The sequence below is a fragment of the Ahaetulla prasina genome, chromosome 1, assembly GCF_028640845.1.
Source record: "Ahaetulla prasina isolate Xishuangbanna chromosome 1, ASM2864084v1, whole genome shotgun sequence".
Taxonomy (NCBI): domain Eukaryota; kingdom Metazoa; phylum Chordata; class Lepidosauria; order Squamata; family Colubridae; genus Ahaetulla; species Ahaetulla prasina.
In genome coordinates, this window is record NC_080539.1 from 219,526,945 (window position 1) to 219,545,172 (window position 18,228).

Genomic DNA, 18,228 nt, shown 5'->3' on the forward strand with positions numbered 1-18,228 from the left:
ATAAATTCTATCCCTAATTAAAGCAATTTGGCCGACTCAGCAAGTTCCATCATCTTTACTACTTTTAGTATCCTTTACTATCCATTCCTCCATTGTGGGTAAAGCTGAATCCTTCCACCTTTGTGCATATAACAGTCTTGCTGCATTTATCATATATAAAAACAAAGTTCCTTTTTTAAGATGGTAACTTACATAAGCATTGAAGACTCTTGAGGTACACACTCTTTAAAAATTCAGTATCAAGACATCAGACCCATCCCTATAGTTCCTGGTTATTTAAGTGTTTCCAACATTCAATAAATAAAACATCATAAAACATCATAAAACCTCATTATGAATCGCCCACACTACAAGCTAACTACACACTACACACACTAACTTCTGGCTCCAGTTCAGAGTTCTTACAATGGCATCTTAAAATGATCTCAGACCAGAAAGAAGGCTAGTGGAGGAACTCATTAGACAAATAAAATGGAGTATGAAAGAGTAATGCTTTTTTATTCAATTATTCAAATATTCAGTATTACTTCAATTGCATTTTAATGACGTATCGGGAGGTGGTACATAGACCAGTCTCTTTTTTCCTGGAGATTAAAAGTTGTTGTGGTTGATTTGATTTTGAAAAGCTGATATACTGTAATTTGGGCTTGTAAAACTGAAAGTAAGGCACTAATCTAGTTATAGAGATACCAAACCGGCTGCAATCAAAGCAGTGGACTATTATTTTTTGAGCTGATTTCAAGCAACAACCAAAGCAATAATTGCAGTTAACTTTTCTCATGCTTAGTTTTCTTCTTAACATATATATTTTTTTTAAAAATCGTTTTTCATTGTTCCAACATCAATTTTGAATGCTATCCTCAAAAAAATAAAATAACAGAAGGACTGCTGGAATTTAATCTTCTTAAACTTGAACAAGGCAGCTTTATTATCAGAGCAATTGTCATTTTCCATATCATTTGAAATCTTTAATATTAAGCTCACAAGCATATACACACACTGAGAGACAAACATGGAAATTTAAAATGTGCAGCTTTCATAGAGGTGCTTGATGTGATCGGTCAAACATCCATTTTCTTCCATACATTAAAAATAAATAAATAATGGAAATGCAAATACAGAGAAACCAGAAATAGCAAAATTCAGGAACTTTAGAAGAAATTGCAATTCTTCTTTAACTGGCCAAGTGGGCTAATGGGGGCGATGGTAGAAGTCTGAGCTGGACACAGAAGCAGCTCAACTCCTTTTTTTATTTAATTTAGTTTCATATATTGTTGTCCAGCCAGTTCAGGGACACAAGATTTGCACTGTTGCTAGGTGAGTTCAGAGGCTAGAGAAATTACTCACTTTCCTCCTTGAGCTTTCCTGCAATTAGCAGAGGCAAAAAGGTATCAACTTTCAGCATTCCTCACTTGCTTCCTCCTTCTTTGGTGCCCTGCCCCTGGGTACATGCGCCACTCTGAGCTTGTGGCAGTTAATCCATAAAAATGCTCTGCTTTTGCCTTCTGTATAAAACCCATCTGGGCTATATACCCCCAAGTCTCCCCACAGAGGTAGCTCACTTCTCTTATTCTGCCAAGAACAGGAAGGGGAAAGTTGATATCTTTTTGCCTTTTCCATGTAACTGCAGCATAAGACAGCAAATTATGCAAACAATGTTCACAATTGCTAACCTTCTGAAGGAACCAATTTAGAGAATTCCCCCCCCCCTTTTTTTTTTGGAAGGGATTACTTACACCCATGGGACCCATCAGTGAATGACTCACATTTGGCTTAGAGTGAAACATGGTAATTGCTAATGGAGAGACAGCCATGATATTTTTCAGTGCAGGAGAAGGCTGTTTTACATAGTTGTCATCCCCAAGTAGTCTTCTCTGGATTAGGACAGACATAAATGATAGAATATAGTTGAAGATATACTGCAGCAGGGATATTCCCTAAGCTTGAGGGAACACTGGTGTTTTCATAGCAAGCCATAATTCCCCAAGTGAATTAGATCAGGTATCAACCAGGGGTGAAATGCTCCTGGATCGGACCGGATCGCGCGATCTGGTAGCGATGGTGGAGCAAAGCTCCACCCATCCACCCAGATGTCATTACTTCCTGGTTTTAACCTGAAAGTAATGTGTTTTTTACCTTCTGCTTATGCACAGGTTTTGCGCGTGCACAGAAGATCTGTGTGTGCATGTGACGCACGCGAGCAAAGCGAGCACGTGCACACAGCGCAGGCACTTCCAAACCGGTAAGAAAGGTAAGAAGATTTCCCCCTTGGTATCAGCCCTCTGAACTACTTCAGCCATGCTTACTTTCATTTCGTTTCTCAGTTGCCATTCTTGGGGGGAGGAGGGGAGTCAGAAAGTATTGGAATGTGGTGCCTTGAACTGCAAGACAAAACATCGACCAGCTACGGTCAAGGAAACTAACATCTGCTGTGACCGAGCGGGAAACTGCCGCTGGACTGATTGGTTAACGTGACCTAAGACACCTGAGGTGGGGTGGGAAGTTTGTATTCTTTTAAACTACCCTAAAGCAAAGGAATTACTTAGAGCTAGCTTCACCTTTCTACATGCCAATATGATGGACTCAATAAAAGGTATTTGGAGCCTGATGAAAGCCTCAGAGTTCTGACTTGACTGGGTTCATTACTCGGAACCATGATATCAGGACCCTTAAAAAAAAAAAGAATCAGGGATGTTAAAAGAATAATCCCTGCAGAGACTTAAGACACCCCTTTTTGCTCCTTAAACTATATTTTCCAAATCCGAATAATAACATGGGCCTCATTTTGGGGCTTCATACAGTCTTGGGGGGCTGTAAGGGTTGAAAAAGTGTAAATAGGGCATCTAGGCTCGTAGGCAATGCAATCCACATCATAGAAATGATTTTTTTTCTTCGTTTTGTATTCTTTTAAGTTGCTTCATGGCAGGGTTAAATTGGGTCTAAAATAAAGATGACCCACTTCTGAAGTCCCAAAGAGCTAATCAGTATAGAATAGGGTGGCTAACTTGAGACATTCATGTGTTGCTTAATCATACTTTCTAGCAGCATCAACTAGCATGATTAACAGTGAGGAATGCTGGAAGTGGTAGCCCAGGAACAATCTGAGTTACCCAGTCTTGGTGCTATGAATAATACTGAACTAGCTGGAATAATGATTTCACAATCTAAGTTTTTATTTTTTAAAAAAAATTCCCTTCCTCATACATAGATGTAGTAATGAAACTAATAAGTGTAGTTGCAAAGCAAGAGTACAATGCGGTCTAACGGTGAACTATTGATAGATGTGGGGAAGATATAAAAATTGACATAAATATACAGTGGAATCCATAGTGGAAGCCATCCAGTGGTGGGATTCAAGTAATTTAACAACCGGTTCTCTGCCCTAATGATTTCTTCCAACAACCAGTTTGCCAAACTGCCCAGAAAGTTAACAACCGGTTCTCCCGAAGTAGTGCGAACTGGCTGAATCCCACCACTGAAGCCATCCCCATGCAATAGCCTTACTTAGCAGCTATGTGCAAAGTTTAATCAGATATACAATATTTTGATAGTGGATTAACCTGACTTTTTGAAGGGGGACAATCAGCTTTTTCCCCCTTCATTTTTTAATATAAATCCTTCTCTCTTGTCCTAATTTTGAAATAATTTAAGAATCTTTTCCCTTAATCCATTCTATAAATGTTTTTGCTAATGCTAATTCCAACCAGTATATGTAGATATTTGCTACAGCTGTGCATATGCAGAATCTCTTTTAGAGATTATTGGATTAACATTTCTGGAGATTACCTAGAAAATCTGAGGCACAGTTGCGTTGTAGTTGTCAAAGAGCCAGCTTTGGATTTTTTATTTATTTTTTTAGCTTTGATTACACTTGATTTGTCTGAAAGGCTCCGAAATAAAGTAGCTAAAATTTTCTTCTTATTCAGATAGTTCTAATAGGATTACATTGTCTTTCAGGCACTACGTCTTTAAAGTAATACATTAAATCCCAAGATCCTGCATCAGTTTTCCACAGCTTCTCAATACAGTGTTATCAAAAATTATAACCTTATCATTGTTTCAATTCACCATTATATATTAGCTTTTTTTTCATTCTTGATGTATTCCTGGAAAAAATAAATAATATCATGCTACAAATGTTAGGACCAATTGCTATTCCAAGGAATTTGTGGAAGGTAAAAGTAAAGGTAAAGGTTCCCATCGCACATATGTGCTAGTTGTTGCCGATTCTAGGGGGCGGTGCTCATCTCCATTTCAAAGCCGAAGAGCCAGCGCTGTCTGAAGACGTCTCCGTGGTCATGTGGCCGGCATGACTTAACACCAAAGGCGCACGGAACGCTGTTACCTTCCCACCAAAGGTGGTCCCTATTTTTTCTACTTGCATTTTTACGTGCTTTTGAAACTGCTAGGTTGGCAGAAGCTGGGACAAGTAACAGGAGCTCACCCCGTTACATGGCAGCACTAGGGATTCGAACCACCGAGCTGCCGACCTTTCAATCGACAAGCTCAACGTCCTAGCCCCTGAGCCACCTTTAATAATTTATCTAAATTTGTTAGGTTTGTATTCTACAGCTTGCTAATAGAATCCTGATTCAGAATTCTGAGCAGAAGGTGTGAATAGGTGAACTATAGACCTACAGTTCTGAAATCTTAGCATCTGGTGAAGTAGAAAGAAAATCCATTTGTCTCTTTTAATACACTTAATTTTTTTCTCTGGCCCCTTAAATACAAAACTCAAAGTTACCAGAAATGAGTTTCTACCGGTTCGACCCGGTTCGGGCGAACCGGTAGGGCAGTTGTGGGAGGCTCCACCCACCCATCTGGACGTCATCACGGACGCTCTGCGCATGTGTTTATATCAGATGCAGAGAAGGTCCTCCATGCTCCATCACTTGAGGTTTTCAAGAAGAGACTGGACAGCCATTTGTCTGGAATAGTATAAGATCTCTTGCCTGAGCAGGAGGTCGGACTAGAAGACCTCCAAGATGCCTCTCAACCCTATTATTCTATGTTCTAAGAATAAAGGAAGGTTTTTTGCTTTTGCAGCAAAATAAGATTTTTCTAATACAGGTGCTCAGAGTTAGCTGGAATTGGGCAGTGCCTAAACTGAATTAAATAAATAGAAAGACACTGCATGAAAAATACATATAAGCTATAAAGCCTTTCTGATAACAGCACGCCTTTGTTCCTCACTGAGATGCCAACAGTCTTCTGTAATATTTCTTTCTTTCATTTACGACGCCAGAATCAAGGGAATAATAAAATATTTCTTTTTCATCACATCAAGCCAAGGATTTCTGTTCTCTATAAGCACTTACAAGCAATTTTACATGTTCTTATAAGAGGGTAAGTTCCATGTAAATCTGTGGAAAATACACATCACAAAATTACTACCACCCCTCGCTCCTTTCAAATTCCTTAATCGCAACCTAGCCTAAATATAATTAACACATGAGCACTTTTCCATACTTATCACTTGTTTTCAAAACCCTTAAAATTAATTAACAGCTGCATAAACTCAATCTCATATAATAAGATAGTGTAGGATAAGAGAAACTAAGCAGTGACATCTCTGTACAGCTGAGATAATTAATTGCAGAGTTGAATTCTCTGTAACATGCTAACTTTTTCTACCATTATGAAGGGCCTTAATTTAAGAACTCTGTCCATAGTTTCTTTTAACTCATATGAGGATGAAGTGGTTGACAGAAAAGCAAAAAAATAAAAAAAAATAAAAAAATCCCCCCCCCCCAAATGACTTATTACAACCTGTCATCCTACAGATGTCCTGGCTTAAAACTTCCAGAATTTCAAAATGTTAAACTTCAACTAGCAATAGGTTAGGGTGAGGTGGGCACCTGGGATGGGTCTGTTGCATGCATCTGAGAAACATGGTTGCGAGACACCAAGTTTTTGTTTGTACTGTTTGTTTTTTTTAAAAAAACTATGTAACTTACCTATCCTCAAGTTGCTTCTGTTTAAATTTCGGATGTCATGCCATGGCTTTGCCGCATCCATAATGCCAGTAGTTCTTCAACGTCTGCCATACTTGAGCATTTCTAACTTTTAATATCAAAGTGGGTTTTGTTGCATGCTGCTGAATCTGTATGCTTTAAGAGAGGGGTGGGGGTGGGGGAAAGAGATATTGAGATTTCATGAGCTGCTCAGAGGGAATTATCATCTTTCCCCCAAAATAAGACCCTTTCTTATAATTTTTTGAACCCTGAAATAAGCGCTTCGCCTTATTGCCATGCGCTCAAAAGCCCGATTGGGCTTATTATCAGGGGATGTCTTATTTTGGGGAAAATAGGGTAGCATATACATTTGCAAAGCTAAACACAATTCATTGAAAATAGGTCCTCATAAATTACTTTGCCAACATACTTGTTAAAAAATAATAATGTGAATGATAATGTTGCTTATTTGCAGGGTTATCCATAAACAAGGGCAGAAGACATGTTTGACAGATCAAATCCACTTATAGATATTGTTAGGGATGATTGAGAGTTTACAAATCAAACTAAACCAACCAGACACAATTTGGAGAACATCAGTTTAGTCTAGCCTTCAAACTGACAAATCCACAGATGTGTTAGGATATATCTAGAACTTCTAGAATTTCCCAGCTGAGCATTCAGTTGGAATACCAATACAACTGGATGATATTTGGCTCAGAAAGGCTGGTTACAATTTGCCAAAGACAGCTTACAATTATTATTATTATTATTATTATTATTATTATTATTATTATTATTATTATTATTATTATTATTATTATTTATTAGATTTCTATACCGCCCTTCTCCCGAAGGACTCAGGGCGGTGTACAGCCAGAATAAAAACAAACAATACAATATACAATTAAAACAAAATTAAAAAACTTATTACACAATTGGCCGAAAACTTTAAAACATTTAAAATTCTAAAAACCCATTAAAATTCATATAAAATTTAAAAATATGAAATATAAATTTAAAAATACAACAAAATTTAAGCCAGCCCCTCGCGAGTAAATAAATGTGTTTTCAATTCGCGGCGAAAGGTCCGAAGGTCAGATATTTGGCGTAAACCAGGGGGAAGTTCATTCCAGAGGGTAGGAGCCCCCACAGAGAAGGATCTTCCCCTGGGGGCCACCAGCCGACATTGTTTGGCGGACGGCACCCTGAGAAGTCCCTCTCTGTGTACGGGTCGGTGGGAGGCATGAGGTAACAATAGGTGGTCCCGTAAGTACCCAGGCCCTAAGCCATGGAGTGCTTTAAAGGTAGTAACCAGAACCTTAAAGTGCACCCGAAAGACCACAGGCAGCCAGTGCAGTCTGCACAGGAGTGGTGTTACATGGGAGCTACGTGGAGCTCCCTCTATCACCCGCGCAGCTGCATTCTGGACTAACTGAAGCCTCCGGGTGCACTTCAAGGGGAGCCCCATGTAGAGAGCATTGCAATAATTTGCCACCTTCACAAGTGACTTTTGACTAGATTTTTTAAATTGCTTTCTTGTCTTTGGATCTCAGAAGGAAATTCCTTCTTGGTCTGCAGTACTACAACATATATCACACACCAGAGATTTTATAGTGGTTTGTGAGAATGACTTTGGGAGACAGGGGGAAGAGTCACAGCAAGGAAACAATCAGATAAGAGGCAGTTTATTGCAGGAAAATGGACATGACCAATGTCTCAGAAGGGATTCTCCTTAGTTTCATGCACTGCAAAAGCAACAGGGGAGACTTGTAATATTGATTTCAGCCTAGTGAGGTAGCCTGGACAGGAAATACAGCCAAATGAATAATAATTCTATTTTACTGTAAAGTTACATTAACACAAACTTGAAAATCTAATGAAGGAGAATGTTTGTAGCTCAGGGCTGACATGAGGCTCCTTGGCGCTCTCTTGTTCTCTCTTGTTCTCTTGCAGACATCTTCATTACGTTTCATTACACCATCAGTGCTAGATTAGCACCTAGTTTAAGTAATGAAACATCTGCAAGAAAACCCCCGAAGATGCTTTTCCAAGAGGCAACTGGACTTCCTGGTTTGACATGACTGGACAGAGCTGAAGAAGCTTCTTGAATGAGAAGCGAAACGTCTTCAAAGAAAAACAAGAAAGTCCAGTTGCCTCTTGAAAAAGCACCTTTGGGACAACCACGACCTGGATGATTGAGAATCTCCACAGACATCTGCAAGAAACAAGCAATCTCAGCAATCTCTCACTTGACAGTCTGAAATTACATCTCTATCCCCAAGCCTTGACTTTACAGGCCAAGAAATTAGACAGAGTCCTTTCTGCGATATTTGCCCATTACTTCTGTGGGCTAAGCTGGCAGTGGCTCTTTCCCATGTACCAAGGTCATTCCTACCTACCATTAAAAATGTCTACCGTACAGACAGCCAGACCTCCCACACAGAAAGCTGCATTAACAGTTTGTGGAATGCTGTAATTATTCATGCCTTGATGTAATTTGAGGCCTGCTCTGCTTTTCCTTGGAGCATGCCACCTTCTATTAACGCGTCAAGCATTTTTAAATGAAAGCAACTCATAATTTGCCTCAAAATGTGTAAACTTCATTAAAAAGCAGCGATTTAGCTTGCTGAAGATTTCTCTCCCTTTCTCCCCAGTTCTTTCCAAAGCTAAGGCAGCATATAGAAGAGATATGTATAGAGGGATGTTTACTTTTGTAAAGGGCCCCGCTTGCTTGCTCTTTATTTCGGTTAGCTTGGAGGGGAAGGACAAACCATCAAAGGGAGAGTCTAATTTACAAGAAGAGAAGCATGCCGACTGTGGACCAGCAGGCTTTTATCATCTTGAAGAAAGACGACCAGGTTCCAGGAAGACAGGTGCACCAATTTACAGCTAGAAGGACAAATCAAGGTGTGTGATGAGGCCCAAGTAGCAGAGAAGGAGCCATTCCATCAGGCTTTCCCCCCAAATAAGCAAATAATTCTATTCTAATGATAATGATAAAATACTCATTTTTAAGCCTAGCAAGTAGGAAGAGCTTTCACAGATGTTGCATATCCATGCCCTGACAAATACAAGGTTGTTTTTAATTGTTTATTTTTCCCCTTTGTATTTCAGTGCTTAGCAAAGTGAAATGAAAGAGGGAAATAAGTATGTGTCGCAACCAAAAAAAAAGTCAAAGATAAACTGGGCTCTTCATAGCAATCAATCATATGATTCCTATGTATTTCCCACATATTATTTCGCCGAACTTCCTCTCTGGAAATCTCACATGCAAAGTCTTTCATGCTTCTACTGGTTGACCTGGTCAAAAATGGCTCAAAAGCCAGGGAAAAATGGAAAGAGATATAGAGGAGCCATCAAAAAAATATAAGAAGTCATACAATGCTTAACAACAAGGCTTTTTTAATGTTTTGTATGGGTTAGACAACCTTTCGTGATTTTTTTCCCCCTCCTCATTTTTTTAAAAAAGAATCTTGGGGGCTTTTTTTCTTGCTTGTTGATGAAGTCATACCTATTCTATAGTTTATGCTATTGTTTTTTATGCATATTCTGCCAAGAGGAAAAGAAACCGTAGCCCCAATTTTCACCAGAGCAAAGAGAAAAAAAAGAAGTTGGGGTTCAGTTGCTCACTTCACTATATATTCAATTGGGATTAGGTTTTAGCTAAGCCTGTATAGCAAAGGCTATGTGGTAAACTGAAATTCTTACTTCAGGGCCGCACCATTGATATACTTATCTAATACAGACAGACATCGATGTAAGGCCACAGCAGTTTGAGAGCATGCCAACGCTTGCAAAATAAATAGGTACCACTTTTGTGGGAAGGTAACTGCGTTCCAAGCGCCTCAGCGTAAAGCCTCAACATGACCACAGAAGCATCTTCAGACAACTCCAACAGCTAGGAAATGGAGATGAGCACCGCCCCCTAGAGTCCCACACGATTGGACAGGGAAAATCTTACTTTAATCCCCATTCCAGTGGAATTTCCTTCATTAACAGAATTGGGAGGGACCTTGTAGGTTATCTAGTCTAACCCTCCACTCAAGCAGGAGACCCTACACCATTTCTGACAAATGGCAATCCAGGATCTTTTTGAAAGCTTCCAGTGATGAAGCTCCCACAACAACTGCTGAAGGCAAGTTGTTCCATTGGTGAATTATTTTCATTGTCAGAAAATTTCTCCTTATTTCTAGGTTGAATCTCTCCTTGATCAGTTTCCATCCATTATTCCTTGTCTGGCCTTTGGGTGCTTTGGAAAATAGTTTAACCTCCCTCCTATCTGTGGCAGCACTTCAAATATTGGAACACTGCTATCATGTCTCCTCTGGTTCTTCTCTTCACTAGACTAGCCATGCTCAGTATTTGCAAACGTTCATTATGTTTTAGCTTCCAATTCCCTAATTATCTTGGTTGCTCTTCTCTGCACTTTTTCTAGTCTCTCAACATCTTTTTTATAGTGTGTTGACCAAAACTGGATGCAGTATTTCAGGTGTGGTCTTATTAAGCCTTTATAGAGTGATATCAGTACCTCACATGACCTTGATTATAAGCACATTGTGAGTTGCCTTCTAAAAGGCAGAATAAAGTACTACATTTAATGTTTCTTCTATTGTGCTACAGTAGTCTGCTGTTTTATGCTTTGTTTTATGGTGTTCTTCACTTTATTGTGGCTATAACAACATATTTTTACTGAATTCTGTTTCTTCCCTTTGTCAACGTTTTTGCAATACCCACGTGATAAACCATTGCTTTTATGGCAGCTCATAAAGAGATGAATTGAATGAAAAAAAGCCATTAGTTTTTTGTTACAGTAGTAGTATTTCTATTATTTGATATTACTATTTTAGTCCAAATGATACGCTTATAGTTGACATGATGCTTTTTAGTTATTTGTCCATCCTCTCCCCGCCCACACAGCCCAAAGATTCTGTTCTATTTGTTGATTGTCTCTGTCATCAGAGAACATTTTGCTCTGCTCATATCAATGAGAGTTATGTCATTGAAAAGATTTTTGGGAACACATTGTCAGGCATATTCACAGCTACCTACAACTTTCTGGTGCAGCCCTGGCACATATTCATTCTTCAACATGAGAAATGAAGGATTGAGTATTGGATGCGTAAGCATATCCTTTTTGAAAAGGGATGATAGTAGTGACAGCAGCAAGAAAGAATAAAAGATGAGAGCATCTGGCTTACAAAGCTTTAATTTCTGAGGCTGGGAATTTCAATAAAAAATATTAATATTAATCACCAAAGACTGTGAAGTCTTTGGATAATTTTGAATTCATCTGTTTGAATATATACGCATGCTGAATAGCTGGATGAAAGAAAAGCATACTTAAAAATAGTGGATAAAAAAACATTACAATTTGGTATGTTCTTCTAACCGTCTTCTAATAAAACTCTGTTAAAAATATAAAAGGAAATTTTGTGTTTGTGTGAAAAACAATTAATTTTTTGATTCAAGATACGGTGATGATTTTCTGACTTCTTCTGACTAATCAAAGATACTTCTCCAACTCTACTCCATGGACCGTTAATCACCAGAGGTCCAACTTTTTAAACTGTTCACTCTAATCCTGAGGGTGGGGTATATAGAGGAACAAAATACAGGTAGTCCTTGACTTATGACCACAATTGAGCCCAAAATTTATGTTGCTAAGTGAGAAATTTATTAAGTGAGTTTTGCCCCATTTTACGACCCTTCTTGCTGCATTTTTTAACTGAATCACTGCAGTTGTTAAATTAGTAACACGGTTGTTAAGTGAATCTGGCTTCCCCATTGAGTTTGCTTGTCACAAGGTTGCAAAAGGCCACCACATAACCCTAGGGCACTGCGACCATCGTAAATGTGAGTCAGCTGTCAGGCATCTGAATATAAATCATGTGACCATGGGGATGCCGCCACAGTCATAGGTGTGAAAAATGGTCATGTCACTATTTTCATGCCACTGTAACTTCGAATGGTCACTAAATGAACTGTTGTAAGTCAAAGACTACCTGTAATTGAAAGGTCCGTCCACCCAGATAGACACAGGCTATAATTGTCAACTCTGAAGCTGGCCTGATTGAGGCCATCTTGGGGACTTCAGTGTTGCCACAATGGTGCTGAGGGATCGGGAGGGAGGAATAGTGATAGCTGGGGTTTTGTAACCAAAACAAAATAGTTTCCCTTGAGAGCCAAGGCCATTCCCACAGGTGGCTGAAGAAAGGAGGAGTCACGTTTCCAAGCAACTGGACAGCACCTCGATTGGACCATGTGACTGATCGTTTCAGAAAGGAGGGAAAACTTTTACTTTTAATTAGATGAAAACCGTGGGAACCTTTAGAGTCAGTTTTCACCCATCTGTGCCAATGTGATATATCCAATAAACTTGTTCTTTGAGGAAGCTGCTTGCCTCGGAGTTGTGTTTGCTACGGTTGTATTACTTGGAACCCTGACAATAATCTTTCCCTACTAATAAATGATCAGATTCTCTGAAATGAAGCTTGGGAGGAGACATAAGACATGCATTGAGAAATGTACTTTTAGCAGAAATTGTGTGATGACAGGATGTGGCAATACAAATCACAGTGATTTATTGTTTATGGATAGTGTGATGTTTGTGTGGTTCATCCCCCAGGTTACAACTTCTAAGTGAGGAAAATGTACGGATGACTAGACCTTAGTCTTCAGAATTCTTATTTTCAAAGATCCTAAAGGGAAACATTGAGATAAAAGCATTGCATATAATAGACCAGGGATCAGCAACCCATGGCTCTGGAGCCTTATGTGGCTCTTTCATCCCACTGTTGCGGCTCCCTGTTGCTGGTTGGCTCCACAATTGATAGGGCTTATGGTTAGGATAGGTAGAGGAAAAAGGATGCTGCGCTAGGAGAAGAATCTATGGTGGGGGAACTGGACTTCTGGTCAGCAGAGGAAAAAGGATGCCATGCTAGGAGGAGACTATGATGGGGGAACTGGACTTCCAATAGCTCCAGAATTGAACAGGGGCTTCCGGTTAGGACCTTTGGGGTTCTTTGAGTGTTTAAGGTTGTCAACCCCTGTAATAGATAAACAACCTGTCAACATTTCTCTGAAGAATTAATTTTTTGGTAATAAAATGACATATGCGGTGTTTGCATACTGTACCTAATTTTATAGTTAAGGTGAAGCTTTCTTTCATCTCATATTAAAGACTATTTATAGTTTTGAAAGGTGCCTTATGAAATATTCAGAGAGTTCTGAAAGTGGCAGAAAAACCATCAAAACCTGTTAACATTGAAAAAGGGAAAACTACCACCTATTCGAAGATGGGAAAAACTAAGCTAAACATATGCTCAGAAATATAAGCCTGTGCTTAAGAGCGTGGGACTCGTAATTTCTGCTTCTGAATTGAATCATCCAGTGAAGACAATGGCAAAACTCATGTTTCAGGGCAGAAATATGACCGTGCCAGGCACGACATTCTTCATAAAGAGGCCGGATAACCAGTGTCTACAGCAAGCAACCCTTTTCTTCTCAAAATAAGTTTATTCCTGGGAACAGCGATACCTGAAATGCAAGATTAATTAGTAGCTGCAGTCAGTCATAGTTTGATCCAAGAACGAATACAAAGAATTTGGACAAAGTGTGAAATGAGCTATATTTTTCACACCACTGTAGTCTGTATTCAAACGCAGCTACACTTCTGCTCCCATCACACCTTAAATTATGACATAGTGCCAATGGTAAGCATCTCAGCAGGTGTCATTAGACAATATTTCAAGTAGGTCACAAAAGTTCAAATTGCCATTAGGTGGCAGCAAAAGGATATATAGACAACTGCATATGGTGCCGTTTATTGATTATTCAGATTTTTACAGTCTCGATTAGAAACTCTACCTAATAGGTGTTTTGATTTGTTCCTTTTTTTAATTGTTACAATGACATATGGTTCGTAAATTAATGTAGACTAACTCTATGACCTTCCTAGCATCCAACATGGCAATAACATCTTAAGCTACCCCTGATCGATAGAGAAGTATGGTCTCTTTTAACTGAATCTGTATGAATGACTCTTCTTCAAATGCTTCATTCCTTAGTGTTGTTTGCCCATCACGTTAACATTATGCTATTTTATATTATTTACGTATGGTGGTGAAAGCAAGACCATACTATCCATCCTTGATAACCTTCTTAGTAGAGAAAATCGCAGCACATTAGAAAGCCAAACCTATCAGAAATCAACTCTCACCAAGATCTGTGTAAGAACATTATTTAGACAGTACAACCACACTGCAGTAACCTGGAACACCAGCAAGGCGAACAAGATCACCTATGCAACATCTTCTAACAAAATGGATACCAATAAAAGTTTATCAAAAAATGCCTGACCACAAAAACTGCAACAGCACAATCAGTACAATCTATGGAAAGACTAACACACTGTACATGAAAAGACATTTCAGAAACAACCAAAAGACTATTACAACCACACAGTATCACTGCAGCACACAAACCAAGTGAAGCTCTCCAAAAGATTCTAAGCAAATTAAAAACTCAATAGCACTAGAAATAAAAACAGGAGTCATCTACAACATGTAATGAATGGACTGTAGCAGCTCTATGTAAGACAGAAAGATAGAAGACTAGCAGAGAGCACCCCACAAACCTCAGCCAGCAGTCAGAGAAAACTCCTAAGCTAATGCCATAACTATTAAGAACCAAACTGGCTCTTTAGACCAAACCAAATCCAAAAACGCTAGGTAATTCCTAGAAGTTTGGCATTCAGAGAAATCAGTCATCAATTGAAACATAGAAATAAACTACATTTACACATGGCTCAAAAGGAATATCTAATAAAGAAACAAAAAGACTAGATCAAATTCCTTCCAGAAGTCAATTTAGATAAGCATGGATCAACATTAGACAAATTATTAGGAAGAAAACAATATTCTAATCAAGAGCCACCAAGAATGAACCCATTTCACATCAAAACTGCTGGGTACACACCATCCACCAAAACTTCAAGGTATAAGCAGGGGTGGGTACAGGGGTGTCAAACTCATCTCATCATGGCGTCATCATGTGATGTATCACGACTTTTTCCCCCTTTGCTAAACCGGGTGTGGGTGTGGCCTACGCGTAATGCATCCGGTCTGCAGGCCACGACTTTGACACCCCTGCTATAGTATATAGACAGGAAGAAAACCCCACACTCACTTGCACTGATGACATTACCTAGTTAGTAACATCTAACTAAGTCTAATGCAATCAAACAACCGAGCTCAGAGAGCACCAAACCTCCACAGTTTGACCAAATATTTTCTGCAAATATTTTCTTCTAGTTTTTAGATTAAAAACTAGAGTTTTTACATTAAAAACTAGAGTTTTTACATTAAAAACAATTTTCTTTTTATGAGACTACTAATCTGGATTATCTTTACAGTTTTCTCTTCACATTGATTTTGTTAAAAACATTGGTAACTTTTATCTCCTATAGAGAAAATAAATGAACCTATGGAAGATTGTAGGGGGAAGGTGGTATGTTTAGTTTGATTTATTGGTTTTGCTAATTTAGCTTTTAATAAAATAGATATTTGTCTTTTTAAATCCAGGTAATAAATTAAAACTCTATGCATAATTACTGAATTTAGCAATTTTCTTCTGAGCTGGTATAGGACTGCATTGGAGATTACTTAGTCTAACTTCAGTTTATATGCTACCTGAACATCACTGATCTGTTAGTGAATCCCAGACAATAAAACAAAACCCACTTAAGTCTTTCTCTTATTTAGGCTGAAACTGACTAAGCCTATCTTTCAATAAGGAAACTGTCAATTCAATTAAAACTAAGGATCTCCTTGGGTCCACACACACAATAGGACTCCCCCAACATTTAAACTCATCACTGAAGGTCAACATCTGGACATACAAAGGCTCAAAGATTATCATACTCCATAGGGTGGGAAACTGCATTTCCTCCCCACCAGATTTAGCTTACTCTCCAGGGTGGACCTTATTCACACACTTCCTAAAACAAAGAACAGACCTTTCTATAAATATAATCAAGGTTTAATGTAAAGCCAGCTTTGATTGCTAAGATGTCTGTTTTGCTGTCAAATAAACCTTTCCTACACATCAAGCAGTGTCTTGTCAAACTAGCGTTGTCACAGTGACATCATGTGATGCATTGGGACTTTTTCCCCCCTTCACTAAATTGGGTGTGGGTGTGGCCAGTGCATGATGCATCCTTGCACGAGTTTGATAGCCCTGTCCTATATTCATTGGAACCCAGCTTAAAACGGTCCAGAATTTTCTTCCAATGGCAGTATAATAGATTTGCGTGGCTGTGATACCACCTTGCTGTGCACAATGCTGCATGGTACCTATAACATGGAATACTCAACCATGCAGTCAAGGATATGGGTTGGAGAAATTTCCATGTAAGGAAATTGGATGTTATTTGCTTTTCAGGAGCTGTTCTGAAAAACCAAGGAGCAGGGATTTCATGGGTCTTTTGCCCCCATATTAAATAATGTAATCCCAATACTTGTGCAGATTGTAGATATTGAGATGAATATCCTAACTAGAATAATGGCAGTGAACTTTGACTTAACCAGTTTTTGGGGCATATACTTCAGAATGCAGACAGCTCTGACAATATTTTCTTCCTCACTTTTTTGCCCAAGAATGGATCCCTTCTTCCTGAGTAGGTTATCAGAAGTCAAGGCTGATTTGATTTTGTTGGAATATATTGAGTGTATTAAGAGGTAAGAATCTACACAAAATCTTGGGTGTGATCTTGATGTCCCAACTAGGGTGGGAGGGGAATTTGAATAACTCAATAAATAAATTTCTGTTTTAGGGAATTAAAGCCATACATCCATCTAAACTCTATGTACCAGCCTGGATTGTAAATAAGAAAAAAAGACACAAAATTGAACTTCTTCACCTTTATAGAGGATATTTCCAATTATTTTGCTTAAATTATGTTTTCTTCCTTTCTTCATATATTCATTTCCCCTACTCCCTTGTCTCATTTTTAGTTTAGACGCTATTTTCACAGTGTCAGCTTATTTCTTGCTCTCTGTCCTTTGAAGCAGTACTTATAAACATTTTAAAGTCAGCAGGGATACTGTGATTACACAAGAAACCTATTTGCATAAACTAATAAACGCATCTTATAGATTCATTCCTCCCTCGCATCAGATAGTTTAGTAGCTATGGTTCATGCATCAATATTCAGATAAATATATGATTGGAGGCTGTTTTTCTCCTTCCAAAATCAATAAGCCTTTGTTAAACTTGACTCAGTTTTCTGTAGCACATTTCTGCATAATTAGAATAAGTTAATTGCAGTGAATGGACAAATTACCCCTACCCACCCCCTCCTTCCGCAGCTTGCCTGCCAAACGCCCTTAAGCCAACTCTGACTGCCATCTCAGGCATATCCAATATGCATTCTTTCTTGAGCACAGCACGCTGCCAAAGGGGCTTCTCCAACCTCTGGGGACAAAAAAGGGTTTGTTTTTTAAAAAAATCCAAGTTGGGAACTGGGTACAAATTTGGAGGAACAATTTTGCTCCCCTGACCTTCAAATGAAGGACAACATTGACAAGAAGCTGTAATCTACAGGGAAGGAATAATTGAAGAGTGTTTGTCTCTAAGAAATAGCTAATAGATTTAACTACAGAAGAGTTGGAAGGGCCCTTAGAGGTCTTCTAGTCCAATCCCTTGCTCAGGCAGGAAGGCTTATACCATTTAGGCCAAATAGTTGTCCAGTCTCTTCTTAAAAGCCTCCAGTGATGGAGCACCCGAAACTTCTGAAGGCACGCTAGTTGGTTGTTGATTGTTCTCACTGTCAGGACATTTCTCCTTAGTTCTGCTGTAAGTAGTTTCTCTCCTTGATTAGTTTCCAGCCATCGCTTCTTGTCCTGCCCTCAGGTGCTTTGGAGAATAGCTGGACTCCCTCTTCTTTGTAGCAACCCGAGATATTAGAAGACTGCTATCATGTCACCCCAGTCCTTCTTTTCATTAAATTAGACATACCCAATTCCAGCAACCGTTCTTTATATGTTTTAGCCTCCAGTCCTCCAATCATCTTGGTTGTCAACTAGAATGATCGTGTAAGGTTATCTTTTATTTTTGGAAAGTATTGTTAGCCTTGTAAAATATTTTTGATAAGAAGCATGCCCAGAATGCTAGTTCTATGTTTATTGTAAGGTTACATTAACCGAAAGTTGCAAATCTGAATGTACATTCTCCCTACTCCCCTTTACAATACAGGAAATTAGGGAGGGTCTTC

At 38.8% G+C, this 18,228-nt stretch overlaps 1 protein-coding gene across 1 annotated transcript in view; it reads right to left on the reverse strand.

Annotated features, from left to right (window-relative positions):
• Positions 1 to 18,228, reverse strand: part of B3GALT1 (beta-1,3-galactosyltransferase 1) — a 460,687-nt gene that overhangs the window by 259,783 nt on the left and 182,676 nt on the right. Inside the window, exon 2 of the mRNA XM_058191300.1 lies at positions 5,958 to 6,110. The gene's annotated coding sequence lies outside the window, so the exon portion shown is untranslated. The remainder of the gene's footprint in view (positions 1 to 5,957; positions 6,111 to 18,228) is intronic.